We start from the raw sequence: 18,192 nt of genomic DNA, 5'->3' as shown, positions 1-18,192 counted from the left end.
ACTTTTAAATGAAAAGCTGCCTTAAGGCGAAGGGCAGACAGGTGTCAAGCCGAGTTTCACCAGTGGTGGAATGTAACAGGTGTTGCATTATCAGCCCAAGCTAGCTTTGGATCCAAATGGAACCCATGGGTCATTGCGTATTACTGGTCCCCCACTGATCCCGAACCACAGAGGATATGAGTCTCTTACAAGTACCTGTCACAAGACTTTCTCCCTTAGCTCAAGCTCTGTAGTGGCTTATGCTTTCAAGTCTGCATCGGCCCAGTTCAATTCCCCTTTACAACCATGATGGTGCTCACTGCCCCAAGCACACTCAAACTTTGGGTTCTCTGAGCTCTAGAACCAAGTTTTGCAGTTCAGTCCCAGCTCTATTTTTTACATTGACCACTGAAACACAGAATGCCTTCATCCAAGCTCATGCAGTTCTCATTGGGACTCCCAATTTTGGAGGACAACGGAAGACTTGCCTATTTAAAAGGATGGCAGACTTGAGTGCTAAGTCCATACTGTCATTAGGGCCTGTCTACATTACCCGCAGGATCGATGGGCAGCGATCGATCCAGCAGGGGTCAATTTATTGTGTCTAGTCTAGACGCGATAAATTGACCGCCAAGCGCTCTCCCGTCAACTCCGGTACTCCCATTGGCGTGCGTACGGGGTGTGCCGGGTGTGCCCATCCACATCCTAATGCAGGGGTGGGCAAGCTCGTCCCGCCCGGCCCACCTGAGCTCCCAGCCAGGGAGGCTCCCCCCGGCCCCACCTCTGCCTTCCCCCATCCCCCGGAGCCTCAGCACGCCGCGTCCAGGAGCAGCCCTGGACAGAGCTGCAGTGGCCGAGCTCCTGCCGCTCATAGTGGCTTGGTAAGGGGGCGGGGCTGCGAGCTCTGGCAGGCCCAGTGGCAGGAGCTCAGGTCCCGCTGGAGCCACGCTGCTGCAGCGCTGTCCAGGACCACTCCTGGACGCAGCGGGCTGAGGCTCCGGGAGAGGGGAGAGGTGGGGGTAAGTGGCATGGTAAGGGGGCCAGGGCTGGGGGGGTTGGATAAGGGGCAGGGAGTCCCGGGGGCAGTCAGGGGACGGGGGGGGGGGTTGGATGGAGCAGAGGTTCTAGGGGGGGCTTTGCGTTTTAATTTAATAGCATGATACGCTCTATATAGAAAGCACGCGTTCGCTCGCAGCATGCGTCCCCACTACTGCGGTGCCGCATTACCATTGGTCCTCCCCTCCGCCTCTGACTACTATTCTATAAAATTCTTTGACCTATCTAAGCGGCCGCATGAGGCGTGCCCAGCGCAGTGTCTACAGTGTTCGTAATCTTTGGCACGTGTACTCTACTGAAATAGCATAACAAGCCCGTGGCTTTACATTTTAATTCAATCGTATGATACCCCCTTTTAATTTTAAAATATGGATCGGTTCGTTGTTAAATTAAGAAAAGGAGTAGACAAGCTGTTCACGTGAAAGAACCTTTTCGAAACTAGCACATGTAAAAAACAAACTAAGAAGTACAATGTCCCAACAGCGCCTCGACTCACTCATGATTTTGTACATTGAACAAGAATTGGCTTCGTCAGTTAATTACAATGATGTGATTGAGGAATTTAAGTCCATAAAACCTGGTGAGTGACGTCTCATTCTCTAGGACAGGAAGATGAAGAAACCTTAATCTGTTTTGGTCAATTTGGGTTAGCTCATTATCTGGTTAAAGATAAAGATCATGAAAACTGACTGTATCTTTGTATATCTGGTTATAACTACAGCAAAAATTTAATATTTTGTGTCTCATTTTTTAAGTTAAGTTTAGTTGTTAATTTAAAAAAAATTAAGTTTAGTTAAGTTTTAGTTGAATAAAAATAACGTCCTTTATGATTGAGTATTCAATAAATGTTCACCTTAAAAAAAAAAAAAAAATACCTGGGTGCACACCCTAATGAAATGTGCTGGGCACGCCTATGGGTACTCCACCAGGGCGAGAGGCGCTGGCGGAGTCGATGGGAGAGCATCAGCCGTCGATTTACCTCAGTGAAGACACCATGGTACGTAGATCTAAGTATGTCGACTTCAGCTACGTTATTCACATAGCTGAAGTTGCATAACTTAGATCGATTCCCCTCCCTCCCTCCCCAGTGTAGACCAGGCCTTAGAATCACATTCTCATTCTCAGTTCATACCACAAACTCAGCTGAGCCTTGCAACATTATCCTGAAAATTTACCTGCCTAGATACACATTAATTCATCTGCCCTTTACCTTGATGACAGTGAAAGGAAATATATTTTCTCTTACCTGTGAAAACAATATACACACTCCAGATGAATGAGTGAGTTGAATTTTGCAAGGATGAATTAGGTGGTGCTTTTGCATCATAAGTTGACAGGTATTGAATTAGTTTTAACTCACTCAATTTTTTGCATCCAAGGGCTTTTAAAAATACATAAATATGTAACATATATAAATATAGTTTTACAGTCCAAGGATATAAAAAATTGAATAATTACTGTTATAAATAAAAGGAAAAGACGCCATCCTATGCACTAAATGAGGCAGGTTCCTGTGGAAATGTATGTGATCATGTAATTCAAGCTTGCTTCATAATGCATATATATGCACTCTGGCAGGGGGGCCACTCCATAGCACCCGTTGTGGGGCCAAGCATGATACTGTAGGTGCTCCCTGCCTCTGTGCATCAGTTGTAGGTGTAAGCTTGATGTCCATCTATACTCAGCTCAGTGACTATGACAGACTCAAACTTTGGCAGCCGGCACCTTTAAATACATAAACAAAACCTCCAAGGCAAATGCCTACCTGCAGTGCTTGAGGGCCTCAAACTCATAGACTTTAAGGTCAGAAGGGACGGTGACGATTATCTAGTCTGACCACCTACATTTTGCAGGCCACAGAACCTCACCCACTCCTGAAATAGACCCCTAACCTCTGGCTGAGTTATTGAAGTCCTCAAATCACAGCCCTAGGGTTCTGGGCTATCACTGAGGCACACCTCCTCTGTTCCACTTTCATCCCGCACTGCCCTAAGAAGAAGCAAGCAAGCCTTCTTAACTGGCCTGCGGGCTCCCGATTGGTCAGTATTTTCTCCTGGCCCTTCTAGGCCTCTGGAGGACTCTCTTGCTAGTAACCTAGTCTGAGTGGATTTTCCTGGGGCGGAGGGGTTATGCATATCACAATTTACGTAGCACACAGCATGTACCAAGAAATTTACAGACATAATATAACAAGCCCCTTCCCTGAAATACTATGCCAAGATTTTCCAAGTATCTAGTAATTTTGTGTTCCTCAACTTTTGGATGCCCAACCTGACATCTTAACAGGACCGGATTTTCAGAGGGTGGTGCTGAGCACTTTGATAAATAACCCCTTTTAAGATATGTCAAAGGAGGCATCCCAAAACAGAGGTGCCCGAGATCACTAATTGCTTCTGAAAATCTTAACTTTAGCTCCTGCACACATTTAAATCGTATGCATAACTTTACTCAAGTCCTCCCCTAGAGTTCATGGCTGGCCATGGCATATGCAGGGCAGCAATGTCCATGACGATGATGGGGGAGTGCTAAACATAACAACACAGAGATCATACACAGCCCCAGGGAGGGCAACGCGAGATAATTACTAAGAATGGTAGGTCGAGGGAAAAGAATAATACGTCTTCCCCAAGCAGCAAATTCCATGCTGACAAATGCAAAGAAATACACAATGGAGGGAATAACTTAAACACACACATATCTGAGGTCTAAATGAACTGTAACCACCTGAAAACCTGGGTGTCACGGGGACAGTGCAATGAAAATCTCTGTTCAGTGTGCAGCAGTGGTAAAAAAACAAAAATAGCACAGTGCGAAGACATATAAAGAATAGACAGAGAATATCACTGAAATGAGTATAAAATGGTTGTATATGCTGATGGTATGTCTGTCCTGGAGTGCTCAGTTCTGCACATGCCACCCTGAAAAAGGCAGGCTCTGGCTGTGGGGCTCCATTTCCCCAGCTGCAGGGCTGCAGACTCACCAACCCAACCCCTCTCCCCCCACACCCACACACACACTGTCCCTGGACCCCACCACTTCCCTCAGTCCTCCATCACTCCTAACCCCCGCTGCCTCCCTACCCACCTCTCTATCCAGGACTTAATTTGGCACCCGGCTTGTGCCGGGGTTGAGTAAGTCTGCTGTGAAAACTGATATTTGTATGTTTGTTAAGATCACTTTTCACTGCCTCCCAGCTAGATAGTAAGTCTGCTGTTTAAAGTGATCTTAACAAACATACAAATATCAGTTTTCACAGCAGTAGACTTAGTAGATAGCAAGTCTAAAAAAAAGGAATCAAAAAAGCAAAAGAAACAAAAAAGACAAGACCAGGCAAAGCACCTTATTTTGTTTCTATTCTGTTTACGTCCAGTAAAGAATAGAGATAATTGTACATTATTTTTATTACTGAGTCAGCAAAAAACCCTACTTAAATAAATTACAATGATTTGGACATGGATATGTGCATATTTGTTTTTCCTAAAGTTAAGTATTTTAGGAAAAATTGTCAGAGCGGCCACCAGCAAGAGTTGGTGGCCGCATTCTAAGGCCACCAAAAAAATTCTTGTGAGAACCCCTGTCCTGGAGTGAGCTGCTTATAGGTTCTTCTTTATCTTTCATTTGTTTCACCACTTTGGCTGACTCTGGGTGGTTTGGTGCCATGACCTGGGACACAGAGAGAGGACAAGACAGTCTAGAGGCCCTGGCCAGCAAGCGAACACCAACCCACTAAAAAGATGCCCCTCAAAGCACCTGCATAATTGGACTCACAAGCATGGACTCCCCACTTAGTCCAGTGGAGCCCTACACACACAGACAGATTTGTGACAGGCATATGAAATAATGAATGGCATAGAGAAGCTAAATCAGATGATCCTATTTATCTCTTCTCATAGAACAAGGGCAAAAGGGGGTGTCCAATGAATGAAATGCAACAACTGCAGAACAAATGGCCAAAGGAAATACTGTTGTGACACAGCTATTTCATAATTAACCTTTGGAACCTACTGCCACAAGATGCCTTCTGTGTACCTTAGATACTTGATGGCCTCCCATTTCCATCGTATCTGAGCACCTCACAATCCTTAGCATATTTATCCTCACCGTGCCCCCAAGAGGTAGGGCTGTGCTATTATCCCCAGCTGTAAGATGCAGAAGTGAAGCACAAAGCAACCAAGTGACGCCCCAAGTCACACAGGAAGTCTATGGTGCAGCAAGGAATTGAACGTAGATCTCCCAAAGTCTATCTGACTGTAACTGAAGCTAAATAGATCAGGAGGATGGGAACATAGATGGGGGAGCCCCTGCATCTACAGCTTGTGTAATGAGGATAAAATATATGGGCATCTGGTCTGATCCAGACTGGGAATTTCTATAGTCCAATAAGATATCCTTTGGGTCTTGGAATTTTTCAGTTTAGCGTTCCAAGAAGTTATCAAGTGAGCGGGAATTCTGTTTCTTTCTGCAAGGTTGTAGTTATTGGTTTCTAGCACCATGCAATGCATTGCTTGCATGATATTGGTGATTCCATCTCATAGGCATGTATTTGAAAATTACTCTGAAATTTGCTATTTTGCTTCATGAAAAAAAAATAGTACTTTTTTCTGGAGGAAAAAAAATGTAGCCTACTAATGAGATAATCGTCTCAGCTGGCAACCTGAGTCGGGGCTAATATTTTATTTTTCACTTTGCTTACCTTTTTTTTTTTTGGTAGCCAGAATTTAGATTTTTGTGAAAAATTTGCAAAAAAGGCAACCTGGGTTAATTGATCCTCTTCCCATTGTAATCAATCAAAGGCAAAACTTCAACTGACTTCAATGGGAGTGTAGCGGGGTGGTCACCCGCTCCTGCCCTGAAGGGCTTGAAATCAGCCCTGGGACAGGGCTGAGGCTGCGTGAGGGCTGCTGCTAGGGAGAGCAGCAAGCCTTGGCTGATTGGGGAAACAGCCACCGCTGGGGCCACGCCCCAATCAGACCGTAGCTGGCCTTATAAAGGCCAGGGAAGCCAGGAGCTGGAAGGACTCTCCCTCTAGCTCTTGAGTAGGGTTACCATATTTTAAGTGTCCAAAAAGAGAACACTCCACAGGGCCCCGGCTCTGCCGCAGCCCCGCCCCAACTCCGCTGCTTCCCGCGAACATTTGATTCGCGCGAAGCCTGAAGCAGGCAGGCAGGCAGGCAGCAGGTAAGCTGGGGCTGGGGGGCATGAGGAGGCGCGGCCCAGTCCAGTCCTCGCAGCCGAGCGGCTCCCTCTGGCAGCCGGCCGGCCCAGGCCAAGAGGCTCTGGCCCCGGTGTCTCCCGCCCGGCTTGGCTCGGGCCCTGGGGCGCCAGCCCCCGGCCGAGCACCGCCTGCCCCGCACCGCCGGTCCCCGGCCCCCAGCCGAGCACCGCCGGCCCCTCCCTCCCTATTTTCCTGGACATGTCCGGCTTTTTGGGATTTCCTCCCAGACGGGGATTTGAGGCCCAAAAAGCCGGACATGTCCGGGAAAATCCGGAAGTATGGTAACCCTATCTTGAGGGAGAAGGGCCTGGCTGCCTACCTGGGAGCTGACAAAGGTACCTAGAGTGGAGCAGGGCTGGGGAGAGGCTAGAGGAGCTGGGGAGCTCCAGCCTGGAGAACCCCCAGGCTGCAGGCCTTGATAAAGGCCAGAACAGGTACTGGGGCTACAGAGCGGTAGCCTGGGGTAGGCAAAGGCAGCAGGTCCAAACCCACCTTTGCCAGTGAGGAATGGTGTGTACACTGCAGTCCACCCCAGTGAGCAGGGGCTAGACGGTGACTGACAGTAGCCATATATTGAGGCGAGGTGGGGGCAGTACCCAACGAAAAGGGGCACTGGGGTCCAGGAGGGACACAGGGGCCAGCAGCAAGCGGGATATCGGCCAGCAGAGGGCACTCCGGAGCTGGAAAAGCTAATTCCCTGGACAAGCAGCAGGAAGCGCCGTGCCGGTGAGTCGCCGCACCACTACAACAAGCTTTTGGTGTATCCTTAGTTTAGCATCCCTAAATACGCATGGCATACAGCTAAACTGATTTACACCAGCTGATGATCTGGCCCACAGTAAGGGAATGAGCTGGACAAAGACCCTCAACCACTGGAGGGAATGGACTGGATCAATGATCAGAGGCACTAACAGGTTCCAAAGGAACCATGTACAGATCTCCTAGGCCCATAAGATAGCAACTGCAAAGGGGGAGAGCTGAGTGTGCAAACAGGGGGTCTTCTGGGTTCTGAGTCTGGTACCACTCATCCTGCCTTTTAAGGGTTGTCCTTTATGCCGTGTTTGGTAAGTTGTGGTTCATACCCAGTAAGGAACTATTAAGCACTGGATCAGAAAAAGTGGAGGGCCAGATCCTATGCTGATGTAAATTGCTGTCATTCTATTCAAATCCACAGAGCAAAATCAGTTTATACCTACTGAGGATCTGGCCCCAGGCTTTAGGGCAACATTGCATGGGATCGCGTGCTGCAGAACAAAGGCAGGATTTGGTAGCACAGGTCAAGCGTTGCTAGAAATCAGCTCGCTCCCTTCCTTTTTCATGGATTTGCCCTTTCTTTGAGATGCAGGTGGTCACCCTGCCTTTAACAGGAAGGGGGAAGGCCCATGGAGGTGAGGGAATCAGTGAAACTCAATCCGCACAGTACACAGAACTGTGCACTAAAAGTTTGCTCCCTTCCCATTTATCAAGCATTATAGCATCTACAAAGGTATTTTCCGGAAGGCTGGGAAATGCATCTCCTGTGAAAGCCATTGAGAATAAAGCCCCACACTGATAACTACCCCTCTCCCACCGTGCCCATATTAAACGGAGAGCGTCGTCATCTGCAATCCATTTGGATGATGGCTGCCCTCTCTGTGGAGGAGCAGAGCAGCTGCCACAGGCAACATAGCTTTGGCTGATGTAAATGTGACTCTGCTGACATCTTGTGGTGAATATGCATAGGATAATTGAGTTTGATTTCAAGTATGCTAGGCCCTTCTCCCGTGCCCAGTAGTGTCTCCCAATGAGATGGGTGTAGATTCATTAGAAAGGAGTGTCTTTGCTATCATGGGTTTGTGTCCCAAACTTAGGAACATTCCTGGGTCATCATAAGAGGTTAGAGGCACATTTCGAGATGCTCAGAGTGTTTTGGCAGAGCTTTTACTCTATACTCTGCATGAAATCCTGGCTCCATGGAAGTCAATGAGAGTTTCTTCACTGACTTTCATGGGGCTAGGATTTCATCCTCTCTGTCTCGGTTTCTCTTGATGGTTGCTCTTCAGGGATTCTCCGGTGTAAACACTGGACAGAAACGTTCCTGGGATTGCATATTTCCATGTAGGTCAATATGAAAAGGTGTGATCCTAGAAATGTTTGCAAAAGACAATAGTCCATAGCTTTGCAGCATCCAAATCCAGATGTTTTTGGTGAGAAAGAAATAGATGACCTGGGAATTAAACCCAGGCCCCTTGGCTCTCCTCCAGATGTTCTACCAGCTGCTCACACCAAGTCCCCTCTGGTCAATTACTTTACTTGATGCTTCTAATCAACAATATTATATATGTGATGCTATAAACTTTTGTATTTAATATTAGCTCATAACTCAGCATCCAAAACCAGATGTTTTTGGTGAGAAAGAAATTGATGACTTATCAGAGGATTGAACCCAGGCGCCTTGATTAACTTCCAGATGGTCTACCAGCTGAGCTGCAAAGCTAACTGGTTACCGCCTGCTCCCTCTGGTCAATTTCTCTTCATGAAAAGAAAAAGGCTTTCAGATCTCCCAACCCAACTTACAAAAATATGTGAGAAAAGTTTTTATAATCACTTCTAGAAACAGGAAAACATGGAGTTGTGTTGAGGCAGCACAAGGCATCGCCCTTTGAGAAGACCATTTCAGTCCATCACATCCCCTTCCTTAGTGCTTTAATTTCCAGGCAGTGTGGAGGTTTCATATAGACATATGACCTGGAAAAGCATAATGTAAGATTAACTTGAACCTTACCATGCTGCTTAATCAGCATCTCTCTGCTCAACTGTAGAGTTACAAGGCTCTCCATAAGGCTGTTGTTGGGAGCCCAGCGATATGCATGATATAGCAAAGTAAAGTACATGTACTACTACAGGCTTTAGACTGGACTTCTGTGGAGCTGGAGCGTGGAATGCAGTAGCTTTAGTTCTAGGGGACGATTACAAGCCCCAATCCAGCAAAGCACATAAGCACTTCCTTGACTTTAAGCAAATAAATACTCCCATCGAAATCAATGAGCCTGCTCATAGGGTTAAAGTTAAGCACATTCTTAAGGGCTTTGCTAGATTGGTCCACAAAGAGGGAATGCTGCGCGGGCTCTTCTCCTCATAGCATTGCACTATTGCTGTGATTTAGAGTGTCTCATATGTTGCTGTATCACATGTATCAATCAGTTTGTTCCCGGATACATAACAGATTTCACACGGGTGGGTCGGTTTTTTAAATCATAGATGCAAAAATTTGGTCAAAACCTTCCATGCCAGGAAAGGCCAAAGCACCAGAGTCTTAAAAGCCTTCTTCAGCATTAAAGGGGCATCATCCACCTCAAAATCTCATCTGTGTCTAAAAATGGTTGCCCACTATTGTTAAAGGCAACACTTAAGAGTATTATCTCTTAAAGAAATTAAATTGAAAAAGATTTTTTTCTTTATTTCTAGTGTTTCTTTGGGGCATTTGAGAGTGCTTTATGAATAATCAATTCATGGTTTCCTTGACTAGCTCGTCAATTTGTATGCATGTTCCATGGGACAAACAGGGAGAGAAACGTTTTTTTTTAAAAACAGCGAAATGTGATTGTAAAACATAAGAATTGGCAGTGCAGACTCAGGGGCAGACATATGACCTAAAATAACTTTAAATTCATTTTGTCATTTAATTGTCTGGATTTCAAGATGATGGTATCTCTTTAAATTAACTTAATTATTTAAAAAAAAAGAGGATCTTGAATCTGTTCTTGCAAACTTCAGGTAGATGTGACAATTCCTCTCAATTCTGTACTCGTGAGGCCACATCTGGAGCATTGCATCGAGTTTGGGGCCCCCTACTACTGGAGAGAGTCCAGCAGAGGGCAACAAAAATTGATTAGGGGGCTGGGGCACATGACTTATGAGGAGAGGCTGAGGGAACTGGGCTTATTTAGTCTGCAGAAGAGAAGCGTAAGGGGGATTTGATAGCAGCCTTCAACTACCTGAAGGGGGGTTCCAAAGAGGATGGAGCTCCGCTGTTCTCAGTTGTGGCAAATGACAGAACAAGGAGCAATGGTCTCAAGTTGCAGTGGGGGAGGTCTAGGTTGGATATTAGGAAAAACTATTTCACTAGGAGGATGGTGAAATCTCCATCCTTAGAGGTTTTTAAGTCCTGGCTTGACAAAGCCCTGTCTGGGATGATTTAGTTGGGGTTGGTCCTGCTTTGAGCAGGGGGTTGGACTAGATGACCTCCTGATATCTCTTCCAACCCTAATCTTCTATGATTCTATGAATTGTGTGCGAAGGCACCAGATTCCTGCTACCATCAGCGAGGTGAGCTGTTTGGCCTGAACTCTATCAAAACTAAGCCTGGTCAAAAAATTGAAGATCTGTCTCATGGTAAATCCAAGATTTTAAATGTTGGTTTCATTCCAATTTAGAAAGTCAAAATCTCAGAATTTTTTGCAAATATCCCAAATATCTCATTTTGACTTTATCATTTCAATTTTTATGTTATATTATTTTTGGTACATCCAAAATAACAAAGTCAAAACTAAAACACTACAATAATTTCCCATAGAAAATTTCAACATCATCAATACGTTCCCCTGAAACGTTTTGATTTGGCAGAATCAGCATTTTCCAGAACACTGTCCCATTGGAAAATTTTCAATCAGCTCTAATGAAAACACCCTCCAAAATCCCGCTGAGCAGTTTGTGATCCCACATCTGAGCAAACGTGTTTACTGAGCGGAGAGGTGAGAGAAGAAGACTGCTGGTCAAGGGGTGATGGAAGAAGGGACAGGCTGGTGAGCTTAGAAGAAAAAGAGACCAAGACAAATACCAGCAGGGGCAAAAGGTCAGAGAAAAGCCCATTGAGGCCACATGCCCAGATCCAGCTCACTTAATCAGTGTCTCAGGCTGCGAGAGATCACAGGCAGAGCAAGAGTGGAAGCTCGGTGGGTTGCATAGTATCACACACGTTTATTCTTTTAATAGTTACAGAAATCACAATGGGCATGACCCAGTGAAGTGCTGAGGGCCACTGAAGTTAATGACAGCTGAGGCTCCTTGGCGCTTCATAGGTGCACTCAGCACCTGGCAGGATAAGGCGCAGCATGAACACAGTCCAAACAGCTAAATTGTCTCAAACACAATGTAGCAATAGGACTATAGTTAGGGGGCCCGACATGCCAGGACACAACCAGAGACTGGGAGAGAGAGCTAACTGGAGTCCACTGGGAAAAACTGGAAAATGTGTAGTGTAGATTGAATGACACAGCAAATGCGTCGATTGAGTCGGCGTGTGAAGTTAACCCCCAAAGCCAATGGATTCACGGGGCCATCCACATGGAACAAAAAGTCACTAGATGGTTCCCGAGACATTGGGAAACATGAGCCTGATTTCCCTGACCAAACCAATGGTCTGCACAAGGAATATAGCTTCAAAAATACAGCGAGCTTGGTTCTCCTAACACTTACGCTGGTGTAACTCTATTGACATCAGTGAAGAGAGTCCTGATTTGCAATGGTATAAGAGATTTTAGCCAAGTATCCCTTCAAGAATTACCGCAATAGCTACACATGGTGGCCAGAAGCTCATCGTTAAGGCCAAGATTTTGTCAGGGATCTTTTTAGTAAAAGTCAGGGACAGGTCATGGGCAATAATGAAAAATTCACGGAGGCCAGGACCTGTCCCTGACTTTTACTAAAAAGATCCCTGACAAAATAGGCAGCTCAGCTACGGGTCCCCACACCGCCTGCAGAGGTTGGGCAGCTGCAGGGGCGACTCTGAGCTCCGGGGACCCCTCCCACTGCCTGCAGGGGCTTGGAGCTCCGTGGTCCCCTGGCTCAGAGCTCTGGGATACCCCCACCAGCCGCGGTGCCCGGGAGCTTTGAAGGACCTCCGGTCCCGCGGCAGCTCAGAACTCCGGGGGCCCTGCTGTGCTTGGCGGCTCAGTGCTCCAGGGTACCCCCGCCGCCCGTGGCGGCTGGGTGCTCCCAGGTCCCCCAGCCCCCATGGCAGCCAGGAGCTCCAGGGGGCCCCCGCTTCTCACGGTGGCCAGGAGCTCCAGGGGGCACCTGCTGCCCACAGCAGCTCAGAGCTGCAGGGGGCTCCCGCTGTCTGAGGCAGCTGGGAACTGTGGCCCCACCGCCTGCATTGCCCAGGAGCTGCAGGAGGGGGTCCCACCACCCACCGCAGCTCAGAGCTGTGGGAAGCCCCCACTGCCTGCGACAGCTGGGAGCAGGTGGCAGGGAGACCCTTCAGCTCCTGCCCAACAGGGCTGAATTCACGGAAGTCACAGATTCTATGATTTCTGCGACCTCTGTGAAAAAATCATAGCCTTATTCATAGTCAACAGTGCCTTTCAATTCCCACTGCTCCTATTCCTGACCTAGCCTGACAGATGCCAGCCAGGCCCAACCTGTCCTGTTTTAAACAAAGTCAATCAATGGAACTATGCCCAATTTTAATACAGGTATGTGGCCCTATATTTTAGTGGTATACCACAACATTGCTGGAATTCTTCTCTCCAAAAAAAAAAAAAAAGAGGACATAAGAAAGTTGTAGAAGAGTTGACTCCCACCATCATCTACCTCTTCTCACAACTCAGACTTCTGTTCAGGTCATGTTTTAGTCCCACCCTTTCCAGGGTAACAAAGTCCTACACAACAAAAGTTCAGTGTCCTTTTGTAACTCTGGGTCCCATGGTCTTCATACCCTTCTCTCAGGCTTTTAAGTCACCTTTATCCCCTTTGCAGGGGGCTCACCATCACTCTCCCTAGTGGCTGGTAGGGGAACCCAGCCCATCCACTACAATGTGTTCCAGGGATCCTATAACCACCAGCCACAGGCTGCTCCATCAGACTCCTTGCTGCTGCCTCCCTGAACTACTTCCTACCATAGCCTGTCAGCAGGCCTCTCCCACAGCCTCTCAAAGTTCATCCTTCACTCAGGGCCAGGACTCACAGGGGCTGTCCCCTGGGATCCCCTGTCAAAATCCCTAATTAAAAGAACAAATTGAATCCAACTTCTGCCCTCTTCAGGCCTGACCTTTCATCCTGCTTTGTTCCTCCACTGAATGCCTCTCAGGGCTCTCCCCCTGGAAGTTTAGATGCTACCCTTTTATCAGGGCTCACCATCTGCACTTACTTCTTGTCTCTCCTGGTCTTCTGCCAGATTCCTCTCCTCAGAAGAGGACCCCAGGGCCAACTCTCCCTCTGGATCTCCTCCTTGATGCTTCAAGCCTCTCAGTTCCCCAGTGCCAAGAGAGGGATTGCAGAGTTCTTCCCTCTCTCTCAGCAGCCCCCTTCTGCTCCCAACTACCTCTCTTTATAGCAACCACCCAACTGGGCCTACTCTTTAATTGGGCATGGCTCATCCTCCAGGTTCAACCAGGTGAATGAATTGACCTCTCCCACTCTAGTTAGCTCTTTCAGAGCCAGGATAGGGTATACACCCCATCACAGAAATCTAATCCAGTGTGTGCCCAATCAGTGGCGTGGTCAAATGGTTTGAGCAGTGAGCAGCAGCCTTGGCTCCTCGGTTCTATTTTCATTCTATTCTCTATTCTCTGCCACTGACTAACTGGTTCAGCTCTCAATCTCTCTTTGCCTCAGTTTTGCAGTACGGTAAAATTAATATAACAACTCCTATCTCCTAGGGAAGTTGTGACTCTGGGTTAATTCATAGTTTGTAAAGCTGTTCAGGTGCATCTTCACTGCAGAATTAACTCAAGCGATCCACACTCAAGTCACTTCCCTTGCGATGCAGACTACTAGCCCTCAATTGTTGTGTTAAGGCACTAGCCGGCATCCACACCACAGCATGGTCCTGTTAGCAGCTGACAAGGTGAGCTGACTTCACGTCTGTGCTATCCCCCTTCATGCTGGCCTACTCGCCTTCCTACCCCCACACATGAGTAAGGGGGCTTTGTGTGGGGATGGGTTCAAGGTAATGGCTATAAGACATGGTAATTCACTAGTGAAGGCAAGTCCTCTGAGTTCCATGGGCAGAAAGCACTATAGAAGTACAAAGATGCCAGGTCACAGTGGGCAGGTCTTTATTTGCTGCATGCACCAACAGGAGTGAAGTAGTTAAAGCAAACTTGAACCTTTTTCGGTTGCATTTGGAGCATGGCACCTTGCAGCTGATTAGCATTTTGCCCTCACCAGTACTTCCAGACTAATCTGCTAAAATTGTTGCAGGAGCTGGGAACATGTGGATAGTTCAGCCAGCCAGAGAGACATAAAGAGAATTCAAGAGAGAAATCACGCTGCTGGTAAACTTTGTTAGCATCCAAAAGCAGGCAGGCCCTGTCCAATCTATGCAAAGGCCTCTGAGCTCAGTCATTAAAACCCATCAACAATATGTTTCACTGTTCTCTTCAGAAATGCTGCACTTCCCCGTGGTGGTGTTAGTATCTCTACGGCCAAGGGATTCTCTCACTGGGGGGGGCACTCTGCAAAATGATGATCCCACCGTACCTGAGGCTCAACTCTCTGCTGGCATAACTCCGTTGAAATCAGTCTTCCCCAGCAGCATAAAATTAGGCTCTTCTTCATTTTTGCCTTTACATTGCTTTGGGCGGTAGCTTCGTTTTCCTCATGCACTGACCTGGAACTTGGAGACTTCCTCAGTGGCCACAAATGAGACAAAGTATTTCTGAGCAAAAGTATCCCCAACTAGACTAAGCTTCTGCATTATGGTCAGACCCAGGGATATCAATCCACACAGGCCTCCTGCATCACTATGTCCAATGATTAAATTTCCCATATTCCTTATGGTGTCTGACAGGTTCTTTTTGTTTTTCCATCAGGCCTTTTAGGAAGATAAGAAACATGGGATGTTGCTCTCCTAGATTAGACCATTGGTCATCAAGATCAGAACCCTTCTTGCAACAGTGGCCATACTCCTGGTGCTTCAGAAGAAAAAACATGTACCTAGCCAATTGAGCAATGCTGGGAAAGGGGGATATTTCTTCCTGACCATCAATGCGTAATCAGCTGATGCCTCAAAGCATGAGATCTGACTGTCCTGGTGACACTTTGGGGTTCAACCCATGCCAGGGTTGTGTTACCACCTGCCCTGCAACTCTGGGTGCCTTTAATGCTATGTGGCTGTAGCTCATAGCCCTGACATCAACAGCCAGCCTACCATGCATGTCACACCCTGCACCCACTGCCCAGTTACTTTGTTGAGTTTTTTTGCAGCATGACTCCAACACTCTCCCTCTCCCGATTTCTCCCAGTCTGCCCTGTGATGTCCAACCGTCTCCTGGAACACTCTTTGCTGAATCATCTGCTAAGCAAATGTCACCAGCTGCTGGACCCAGCTCAGTGGTTTTCTCCTGATGCTCACCCAGCGTGGGCCTGCAGCATAGGTAGGATCATCTGGAGTTGCTAGCACTGCCACACCCCATGATGGCTGCAGACCAGAAACACAGAGGCATAGCTGCCAGCCCATATGCTTGTTGACACTTCTGTGCCTTGCTGGCCTGCACTAACTTCCCTGGCCCTGCTCTTCTGAATGGCAGATCCTGCAACTTGGATTGCTTGGTGCACGGCAAGGCAAAGAAACAGGACTTTTCGGGAGGACTCCATCCCCTCTTCTTTCATGCACTGTGTCCCTTTCCTACACGGTGCTGCTGACGCTTCTTGCAGGCACTGCTACTGTCACTCCCATCAGTGTTGCCAGCTGCCCCGGCCTGCAGTCCTACATTCTCTGCAAGTTGATAGATTCATAGATTCTAGGACTGGAAGGGACCTCGAGAGGTCATCGAGTCCAGTCCCCTGCCCGCATGGCAGGACCAAATACTGTCTAGACCATCCCTGGTAGACATTTATCTAACCTACTCTTAAATATCTCCAGAGATGGAGATTCCACTACCTCTCTAGGCAATTTATTCCAGTGTTTAACCACCCTGACAGTTAGGAACTTTTTCCTAATGTCCAACCTAGACCTCCCTTGCTGCAGTTTAAGCTCATTGCTTCTTGTTCTATCCTTAGAGGCTAAGGTGAACAAGTTTTCTCCCTCCTCCTTATGACACCCTTTTAGATGCCTGAAAACTGCTATCATGTCCCCTCTCAGTCTTCTCTTTTCCGAACTAAACAAACCCAATTCTTTCAGCCTTCTTTCATAAGTCATGTTCTCAAGACCTTTAATCATTCTTGTTGCTCTTCTCTGGACCCTTTCCAATTTCTCCACATCTTTCTTGAAATGTGGTGCCCAGAACTGGACACAATACTCCAGCTGAGGCCTAACCAGAGCAGAGTAGAGCAGAAGAATGACTTCTTGTGTCTTGCTCACAACACACCTGTTAATACATCCCAGAATCATGTTTGCTTTTTTTGCAACAGCATCACACTGTTGACTCATATTTAGCTTGTGGTCCACTATAACCCCTAGATCCCTTTCTGCCGTACTCCTTCCTAGACAGTCTCTTCTATTTGCACTTGCCCTCCTCCCGTTCTTCTATCCCACCATGGGGCACAATAACATCCATGCCACTGAGACAAGAATCAAAGATGCCTGCTCCAGGCACAAGCTGCATAAATAAAAATACTTGGCCCTTGTACAGCGAGATTGTATCTTTGCAATCTGCTCTGAGTAGGGACAGCATGGAGCTGCACTGCCCAGACAGTAGACTGAGTTGTGCCTGTATCACAAGCCCTGCTGTGCTTCCTCCTAAAGCCAGGGCTCCTCCCACTCCCTGTATGCCCTACACATTTTCTCATAGCAGGAAGTAGTCCCTGCTCTGGCCAACATAACCAGAGCCACAATCCAAGCAGGGAAGATCTTGCTGTCCCTTGTTCCCCAGTGCAGCAAAGTAACAGCTGTTTGTGCCTTTCATATGAGGACTGCAAAGCTCTTTGCAATACACCTGTTAGGTAGAGCAGTATTAATCTCCATTCTAGAGATGGGCGGAATTGAGACACAAAAAGATAAGTGACGTACCTGAGACCAAACAGGAAGTCACTAGCAGAACTGGGAACAGAACCAAGGAGAGCTGATACCGCGTTGTGTGCTCGAGCCACGTCTCCACACTCCCTCTTTGGTTGAGTGAGACCTATGGTTTTACAAAACACTGCATGGCCTTGTTTAACTACAAGGAAATACTTTCTCAGATGAAGACAAGAGTCTGCACAGGTGACCAAAGCTCTGCTATATGAAGGGAATGTCTAATGAAAATCAAAGAGCTGGCTCCATTCTAACCAGAAGGAGCTCAGCTGCAGCTTCTGGTTGCAGAAAGATGATACACAGCAATGAAAACAAGCAAATGGAACAAGATGAGACTTGGAAACCAACCAGGAGATGTCTCAAGGGGGGCGGGAAATGGGCAGCTATAGGGGATGGACAGGTTGGCCATATGGACAGGTTGGCAGCTGCAATTTATGCAGACACTTAAGACCTGGGATCTATTCTTCCCTCTGCCACTGATCAGTTGTGTGACACTGGGCAAGTAATTTCACCTCTACTTCCCTTTCTCTGTTGAGACAATAGACTCTTAGGGGCAGGAATAGACTTTTATGATGTGTCTGTAGAGCACCTAACACAATAGAACCCTACCCTCAGTGAGGCCTCTAGGTGCTAACTGCAAATACATATTGGTAATAATAATAATTTGGGAATGGGAAAAGCAGGAGGAAAATGCACTGGGCTCCAGTCCCCCCTGGTCTAACTCCTCTGGCATAGGGTAACATTTTTAAAAGCACCTACTTGGCTTAGGAGCTTAAGTCCCATGGATTTTCATGGGACCCAGGCTCCTGAATGCCTACGTCTCTTTTGACAATAGGACTTAGGTTCTTCAGCCAATCAGTTGGGCCCTACCTGGGGCACTGTGATTCCATCGGAGTTGCACCAGGGATTAATTTGACTTGCTTGCTTAACTGAGCTGGTAATTTAAAAAAAGGAAAGAAGCAAAGAGGGGGGAAGCAGCATTCTGATGAAACAAAGAGAACCAAGC

This window comes from Malaclemys terrapin, chromosome 13 (genome assembly GCF_027887155.1).
Source record: "Malaclemys terrapin pileata isolate rMalTer1 chromosome 13, rMalTer1.hap1, whole genome shotgun sequence".
Taxonomy (NCBI): domain Eukaryota; kingdom Metazoa; phylum Chordata; order Testudines; family Emydidae; genus Malaclemys; species Malaclemys terrapin.
Note: the sequence above shows the minus strand (reverse complement) of the source record.